This window comes from Lissotriton helveticus, chromosome 8 (genome assembly GCF_964261635.1).
Source record: "Lissotriton helveticus chromosome 8, aLisHel1.1, whole genome shotgun sequence".
Lineage (NCBI taxonomy): Eukaryota > Metazoa > Chordata > Amphibia > Caudata > Salamandridae > Lissotriton > Lissotriton helveticus.
The window spans coordinates 255,544,942-255,554,329 of record NC_136069.1 but is presented as its reverse complement, the minus strand read 5'-3'; positions in this window follow the sequence as shown (position 1 = coordinate 255,554,329).

The following is a 9,388-nucleotide window of genomic DNA, read 5'->3' as shown; positions in this document are numbered from 1 at the left end:
TTGACTTTCACTTGAGTTCTAATATTGATTTATATAGCGATACTCTTTATCTTGGGAGAAAGAGTAAGACGTTCAAAGCAGTCTGTGGGCTTAGTCGTGAGCATGCCTTGGTTGAAGTCTGGCAGAGATTACGGTCGACTGAACCTGGTTATACGTTTTTTTCAGCTCCCCACAGTAAATATGTATGCTTAGATTACGTTTTTATTTCAGATTCGATCCTTGGAGGGGCTTTGTGTGAGTTACACCCCAGAATAATCTCGGACTATAATCCATTAATCTTGCAACTCCTCTCCAGTGGCCCAAGACCAGTTGGGACAACCTGGACATTTGAGCGTGGATTACTGCTTGATGATGGGTATTGCAGTCATATTACTACTTGGATAACTGATTTTTTTCAGATAAACAAGGGTACAGCCCCTGAGTTAATTGTATGGGACACTTTTAAGGCAGCGGTGAGCGGGGAGACTCTCAGTTTTTCTCTGCATCGCCAGAAGGTAATCAAAGAGAGGGTTAATGGCTGGATTAACCAGCTTCGAGAAATTGAAGAAGAATTCATCCAAGTCATCGATGATCAGGGAAAAAGGGAGGAGTGTAAACGGCAGATAGCAATCTGTAAAAACAGAATACATCAATACTTTGGGGAAGAGCTTGCTGCATAGTTCATGCAATATAAAACTGACATCTACAAGTATGTGGAAAATAATGACAGATTGCTGGCTAAAAGACTACAACATAAGGGGGTGGGAAATCAGATATGTCGTATTAATGACAAAAATGGCCATACTCAGGATCAACCGGATAAATTGCTTGGGGTGTTTCAAGAGTTCTACGAGACATTGTATTCTTTAGACGAGGACGCCAAAGTAGGTTCGTGTGAGGGATATTTAGGCGACTATACGACAACAAAGGTTCCATTGGAGCAACTGGATGCGCTCTCCTCTCCGATATCAAGGGAAGAGATGGAATTGGCGATAACCTCACTGGCAGCAGGGAAGGCCGCTGGGCCTGACTCACTGCCCCTGGAATTCTATCGAACATTCAGGAATATCCTCTATGGGGAGCTCGAATCCCTTTTTTTACTTACTCAGAGAGGTCGGACGCCGAAAAGGCGTTCAACAGGGTCTCTTGGGACTTTCTTTGGCAACTGTTAAGAATTAAGGGATTCCTACAAGAATTTATCACAGCCATACAAGCCCTATATATTTCTCCAAAGGCTTCTGTTCGCATTTCGGGACAAGGAACTCGCCAAGGGTGCCCCTGCTCCCCGCTTTTATTTTCAATATACATCGACCCCTTTTCGAACAAATTAGATAGTGATCCAAGGATTCAGGTTGCTATGGTTAAAGATGTAGCCTATAAAATATTTGCCTATGCCGACGATGTCGCTATTTTCACAAAGGATGCTTGCTCCGCTCTTCCGGCTGTTTTTGATTCTGCTAAATTTTTTGGTGCAGTTTCTGGCTATCGGCTTAATGCCGACAAAACCCAAATTTTACATTCAGATTTTTTAAAACCAGTAGGGCTCCCAATAACCCCAGCTGCCAATATTTAGGAGTTAAGATAAACGCGACAGTAGAGAAGATACCAGAAATTAACATCTTGCCAATCCCCAAAGAGGTAAATCAGACATTGGAGAGATTGGATCATTTGCATCTCTCACTCCATGGCCACTCCAATGTCATAAAAATGTCAATATTCCCTAAATTTTTATACCTATTCAGGACTATTCCTATCGAATTTCCAATGAAGTATATTTCCAGTGCAGAAAGGGCCTGTTCTAGATTTCTGCGGGGGTACCGTAAAGCCAGAAGGGCATCCAAGTGGCTGATACTCTCTAGATTAAGAGGTGGTTGGAGTCTACCGTCTTTAATGTTCTACCACTGGGCTGCATTGTTACATCATATGGGAGTACTAGTTTCAGGGGGAAGTTCTATAGTACAGGAATTTGCTAGACCCACAATTTATGAGACATTACTTGGAGAAGATGCTTGTAAATGTCTAGTAAGCATTTTTGAACCAAGTTATTACAAGAAAGTGAAATTTTAAATAATTCAATCAGCTTATTCTTTTTGGATGAAAATTTGGCGTTGGTTTGGTATATCAACTATCAATGCATACACCCCCCTGTTGGTCCATGGACTTTTGCCTTCAATCTTCGAAGATCCTATCACCTTTAGTTGGGGTAATTTAGGAATTAAAGTATTAGGTGATTTTTTTAGGAGCTACTTCTTAAAAATGACATCAGTAGGATTCAATACGTTTCGGAAAATTCCTCCAGTGGGGATTATAGAGAAAAGATCAAGGATTGGGTTATTATACCAAATGCTTATTTCTGATTTGCCTGATGACCTAACCACTCAATACGACAAGTGGGACAGGAAACGTGGTCAAGAAGGCACCGATTTGTCTGCCTCTCTGGAATTGGCCAATCAGATACTAATAACTGGCAGCCTGAGGACTTATATTACACTCCTGGGAACATTTCTAAATGGTCTAATCATCGTGGGAATTCTTGTAGTAGATGTCGAACCTTGGCCGCTGACACGTTACACATGTTTTTTTCCTGCCCTATGCTTGCTAAATATATTCAAGATATCAAAACTTTTCTTGTTCAGATCACTGGAAAAGCTCTGAAGTTAACATCTAGTCTAGTGATCTTGGGGGTTGACCAGTCGCAAAATCTGCCAGAAAACGGCTTTTTATTTATAGCTATGTCTAATTTAAGATCGAGTATTACCTCTCAATGGATCAGCCCTGACTCCCCTACCTCTATAAACTGGAGGTCCCAGCTGTTGGCAATATATAATATGGAAACAGCAGTATATAGATTAAAAGGGCATAGAAGGCAAGAAATGGGCTTAAAAATGTTGGGTCCTATTACGGATTGGATCGGATAGGATACATTTTTTCCTTTGTCTGCCTTGCTGTCCTTCCTATCACTTGCTTTGCTCTTATTTGATTTTCCTTCTTATGTACTATGTGTTTGGTATCTTGCTTATCATTGTAATACTTTGTTTTGCCTTAACTTACATTTGTAAATCACACTGAATACATTTGTAAAAAATTGTTTTTAAAAAGGATGCCCATCAATATTGATGGGTGACTCTGCAGCATATATTGGACTATTGGCTGTGACTCAATAAGCCGTCCCATTGGACGGCCGGAAACAAATGGTGCAGCACAGTGTTAGCTCCACTGAGAGTTGAATGTTGAAGCTCAGATCTCTTGAGGAATCACTCAGCTACTCAAAGAGAATTCCAGAGACATATAATGACATATGACATTAGCCACTATTCACAGATGAAAGTCATCCAGCAGGGACTGGTGGATGTCTGTCTTACCCACCTTCACAACTCTAATCTGCTGGTTAGCGCCAGACACCCCTCTGATGTGACTAATACTTGAGGAAAGGAGGAGCCTGGGTAATGGCTACGGAACAGCATTCCAGAATAGAATGGTCCATCAAAATTAAATGGAATCCACAACTGAGGTCTGCCTCCACCACCTACACCATTGGCTACTTTTGTTTCATGTTTCACTGGGCTGGAGCACCACACCCTCAAACAGCATCCAGGACAATGAAAAGCAGGGAAATAAAGGGATGAATCACCATCCATTATGGTGTGATGAAACAAGGTATCTCTGGGTATGGTGGTAAGTTGATTAAAAAAAACCCATATGTTAATACATTTCTGAGACCATATCAGGTCAATTTACCATCATACATACAATACACTAAGTATGTATGGAAATTGAAGAACAATGTAGTATGGGGTGACGATTTGGCCTGAATGACCCTGGTTGTAGTATCCCGATATAATAATATTACCCATGATTTGGGTCTAGAGGCACTGAGGTGCTTTTTTAATAAGAGACCGGCAGATTATATGGAGCAGACACAGATGCTCATATATTTGACAAGACATTCTAAATCAAATAACAATTCTATATGATGGGGTTAGCTGCCAGCAATTACAGGGGACTGCTATGAGCTCCAGCTACGCAACATCGTACAAAAACCTCTTTAATGGGGTGGTTCCTTAGTCAACAAGTCTGAGACCCTGGAGCCAAGATAGCCGAATAGACGTCTCTGCTGTAGCTCCCCGGGACGGCAGAGTTATTTAGCAACATCCGACATCAATCCTGTCCATATGTATGCATATTAGTAATATAGACACCACAACTCACCTATAGAACCTGTCTGAGCGGCGTCCTGGAGGAAGTGATGAGCTGATTGCTGCGACCGTTAGAGCCAGCCGCAAAAAAGTGCAGGTGGGGGGCGTTCAGAAGGCTGGATGGAGAGTGTTGTGTCCTAGCAGACACAGTCTAGTTGTTTTACTGTAATGAAACACTTAACACCCACCCACCACTGATGTCACAAGACCACGTGACACAGCTAATAAAGAGAGCCGAGCGCACGTGCTCGAGGCTCATTAACCATCTAACCCACTGGTGTCCGTGTCGCAGTTATTATATCATGTGGGCCTAGGGCCCCCACAACACAACATATGGCGACGAGGAGTGTTTCTACACCCCACGCGACGCAGCCACTGCTGAAAGGGGGGAGAATGCTGCCCGTGTGAAGGGCACCCCCTGGTGAGGCGGCGCCGGCCGCCGAGAGGCCCGTGGGGTGAGTGCTGTGCCCCAGGCCAAGTCACTGATGAAAGGCGGACCGGCCAGAGCCCACCTGCACCGGCCGCGACTGAGCCCCTGTGAGGAGTGCTGACCGGGTGGAGCCCACTCGCCACGGCCGCAAGAGAAGATAGGCCCGTAGGCCAAAGGTGAGCCCGGGGACTGCGAATGCCCCTGGGGGGTCGCGTATGCCAGGAGCGATCCCCCCCTGTGAGTGAACACTGGCGGAGCCCACCCGCATGGTCAGGCGCCCCGCCGGGCGTGAAGCTGCCGAAAATAAACTTTAATTAAAAGCGGCGCCAGCGGAGCCCACCCGCGTGGCCATGGTGCCCGACAACGTACATTAAATACAGCGGAGCCCACCCGCGGCCTGCCTGCGGTGTCCCCCCCTCCCCCGCCGCACACTGTGGGGAAGTGAGGCTGCGGCGGTGAGGGAATTAATTTCATAGAGAGAGCGCCCGCAGCGTGTGTAGAGCTGCGGGGCGCCGAGGACTAAAAGCGGAGCCTACCCGCTGTAATGGAACACGTCGTCCGCCGCTGAAAGTAAAGCGCCGGATGGGGAAAGTGAAAGTATATAAGCGGAGCCCACCCGCAACTACGGGGAGAGATGCCCGAACCCCACAAGCTTCCCATGAGAAGTGAAGGGAGGAGCCGGTGGAAAAGAAGACGCCAGCGGGTGCTCACCCCGCATGACTGACCATGGCCCATAGCTTCCCCCCTTGCCCGCGCGAGTACTGTGAAGCCGGCAAGCAGGGAGAAAAAACAAAAAACAAGTGAGGGCAAAGCATGTCCGCGCTGCCGGGTGCTGGTGATGGACAGGAAACTTGCACGCATCACAGCGGCGCCCCGAGGCCACTTCAAGCAGGACTCGGCGACAGCTCCTGCCCCTCCCTGCGCAGTGAGTGAACTGTAAAGATGCCAGTGCGGGAGGGGGCGAGAGAGCACAGAAGGAACTAGGTCTGTCAGCCTGCAAGAGCCCCCCTCCCTGACAGCAGGCAGAAAAGAGGCAGGGTGGGGGCTGCAAGTTAAATAAATATTAAAGTACTCACCTGGCATCATCAAGCCTGAGACACAGTGCCCAGCACTGGCAGCTCCCTCAGCAGCAGGTTCCCCGACAGGAAAAGGAATAATTTAACCTGCACCAAGAAGCAAACAATAAGCTTCAGGGAACAAAACGAGAAAGACTGCCAGCAAAGTGCAATACACTGCCATCTACTGGACATTGGATGGTACTGCACCAAATGAAGCACAATGAAGGAAACAAGCACAGGACAACACAAGGGAAAGCCTACAGAGGTGAAACAAGCCTGCAGCGACGTGGACGGAGACCCATCATCACCACAGGTGTTCATCGCAAACGCAGAAGAGACAACCTCACGCTGGACGTTGAGGGAAAGTCAGAAACTTCTACCGCAAGCAGCAAGATCCAAAGGCAACCAACTGGAAGAACGCAAGTGTACCCCGGACGCGGACAGTACAAGACAGCGCCTGAAAGTAAGGAAGCCACACCCAAAGCACCAGAAGACGTGCGAGGCAAGTACCCAAGTGTGAAGAAGAAAAGTGTGACACGTAAGTGGGAAAGCGACAACGCCCAAAGAATCAAATCAACCGCAAGAAAAAAGCTACACTGAAGATGTATCACGACGGTACCAAGTGAAGCAAGAACTTGCCACTACACTGCACACTGACGTGCACCGGGAGAGTAACGCAAAAGTTACCCCGCAGCGAAGAGGAGGCGAAACAACCAAGCAAGGTGAACGCCCCAAGAAGCTAACGAGCCTCACCGGAAGCGCGCACGTGAAGTGCACCCACCGGAGAAGGTCGATGGAGAGGTGAAGTTAACCCTCCGGAAATGCAGAGCACACGAAGAGCGCAGGAGAAACTGCGCCAACGCAAAAAGCACTGCAGCAGAAGCGCATGGCGATCCCAATGATCGCGGATAGCGAGAAGACTCACAAAGAGGAAGCTGTCCACCCCATCTGGTAGCAAAGAAGATCGCCTAAGACGAAAAGGATGATCCGACAAGCCAGAGGGGCGCCCAAGAAATTCTGCCAAGTCAGGATGAATATGTCCTGCCAGAAGACGTCCGTAAACTGAGAGATCAGAAGACCTGGAGAGACGGACGCAACACCAACAATAACTGGAAGGAATAGGAGATGAGAGAGAAGATCGTAATGACCGGTCCAGTCACTGAAGAGTGGAGAAGAAGACAGTGTTCTAAAGACAGGACAAGACCAGACGGAAACAGGCAGGAGTGCACGCTGCTTGAAGAAGCCTGGTCAGCAAGACAATGGAAGAAAGGTGACCACACCGTGTCGCGAAAAGGAGAAGGGAGAAGAGTGGCATGATGCCATGAAGAAAAGAACTGAAGTAAGAAGTTATATGGCACGACGCTATCAGGAACGTCTGGAAAAGGTGAAGAGAGGTGTAACAAGTCCACACACCTACAAGAAGAAGAAGAGGTGACACACCAAAACATCGTGTACAGTGATTCGCACGTCCAGGAGAACACTGATAACACCAAGAACAGAACAGGCACCTATTCACAAGACCACGACGACCCGTGGACTGCAGGAAAGCACAGGCCGAAACATTGTTAACACCCACCTTTGGGATCGAGCGGAAGTCTGGAAACAGCCCGTGGAGATCCAAGGGGCAAAGGCCTCAGGGACATCGGTGGCAGAGAGTCCCGACACGAGAGATGAATCCATCGCCGTCTAACCTGCACGTCACAGGAAGATGAGGAACTTGTGCGCAAAGGCAAGAGTCAACAACTACCCTTCAGGTGGAGCTACGGACTCTGTGAGGTAATACCCCCATCGACTCCTGCATTCACACGCAGACTGTGGAGTTGGAGTAACGCTGTGGAATAATACCCGGCCCAGTGGAAACTTGATGAAAAGGGCCTCCGGGATATCTCGTGGCAGGAGAACACCCGAGAGAGGGACGTCCTAGTGAGAAGAACGTCCTTCGAACACTCCATCCTTTGTAAAGTAAACCCAAGCTGCCTACAGTGAAGAAACCGACGGACCAGCAGAAGACAACATCATCCAAGTCTAACATCTGGTCATCCTGTTTGACGTCATCCTCAAAAGCAAGATCTCAGTGGACTGACCAACACACTTCCACGACGCAAGTAAAGAAGAACACGCTGGCCGAGAACCAAGACGTCAAGCCAAGAAGAAATAAAGTCTCAGCAGCAATTTCCACCGTCATCATCAAGCAAGCAGCTGAAGAGACTCAATGTAAATTTGTAAATATTGTATATTTGTATATTTCCTCCCACAGAGTCGGACTTTTGTCTTTCCTTAATTTTTATCAAATTGTGGGAGGAATGTTGTGTCCTAGCAGACACAGTCTAGTTGTTTTACTGTAATGAAACACTTAACACCCACCCACCACTGATGTCACGAGACCACGTGACACAGCTAATAAAGAGAGCCGAGCGCACGTGCTCGAGGCTCATTAACCATCTAACCCACTGGTGTCCGTGTCGCAGTTATTATATCATGTGGGCCTAGGGCCCCCACAACACAACAGAGAGCATGCTGAGATCGGGAAGGCGAGGAAGACCGGAAGACTGGGTCATCTCCGCAGCTGTTGATTCATGGGCTGGGGTCAGTGGGTTACCGATCCAAGCAAGGAAATGAGGTGAGGAGGCTATTTGGGGCCCAGGAGTGGTGAAGAGACGGGCCTGCCTGATTGCGTGACCAGAGTGTGGCGGAGCGCCTCCGTCCGGATCCTAACAGCCCTGACTTCCCTGGGAGCTGCAGAGACAGAGAGGTGGCTTCCAATTAGAGACAGACAAGCAGGGAAGCCGGGGGGCTCCATGTGGCCGAGAGACAGCAACGTGAATTAGAAGCCTGGTGGGCGCCTGCAGCACGGTGCTCTCCTCCCAGAAGACGGACTGAAGCCCAATGGCATGGGAGGAGGAAATTTGTTTTGTCGGACGGCTGCACCAGCAGAGATTGCACCAGCAGCTATAAATCTGTGTTCTAGACTGGGGCAGCTCTACCTTGAACACTGGGAAGGCCATGACCCGCAACAATACCCTTCGAGGGACCGCACCGATGTGGGGCAGTCTGAGACCATTGACAATAATGGAGCGATCTCGAGACCCAGGCAGGGCTGGCTGGCGTCGCTGCGCAGTCCAAGGAGACACCATCTCAACCGATGTGTAGAGTGTGAGGTCCTAGGGCATAGGACCTCCGGAGTGGACAGTGTAGTAGTGACAACATTTGCAGAATTGGAGTGCATGGAGTGATGCCCAATAACACAGTTCGGTGACAAGTGGCCGAAGGGTATCATACACTCTAGGTGCCCAGCAGGGACCTGGTATACTGCTCTGGCATAATTTCGAGCACCACTTTGAGGGCAATAATCAAGGGGCACCACCCAAGGACTTGAATTAAGTGTCACAACAGAAGTACTCTACCATAAGCTCTCATCATGGTGAAATATAAGGGTGCCAAAGCACAAAGTAATAAAATAAGTAACTACGCATTACTCCTTTCACAGGGGCTAGAACTCAGAGAGAAAAATGTAAGCAGAGGTGACAACGGAGAACTACAGAAAGAAAAGGAGCCCCCCTCACTAACGGACGTACTGCAGGCGATCCAGTCTACCAGTGCAGATATGGTGCACAGAATAGATGCGGTGGCCATAGACGTTAATCTCCTCAGAGTAACCACCACGGAAGAAAATGTGAAGGCGTTAAAAACAGAAGTACGGTACCTCAGGGGCACGGTAATAGCGC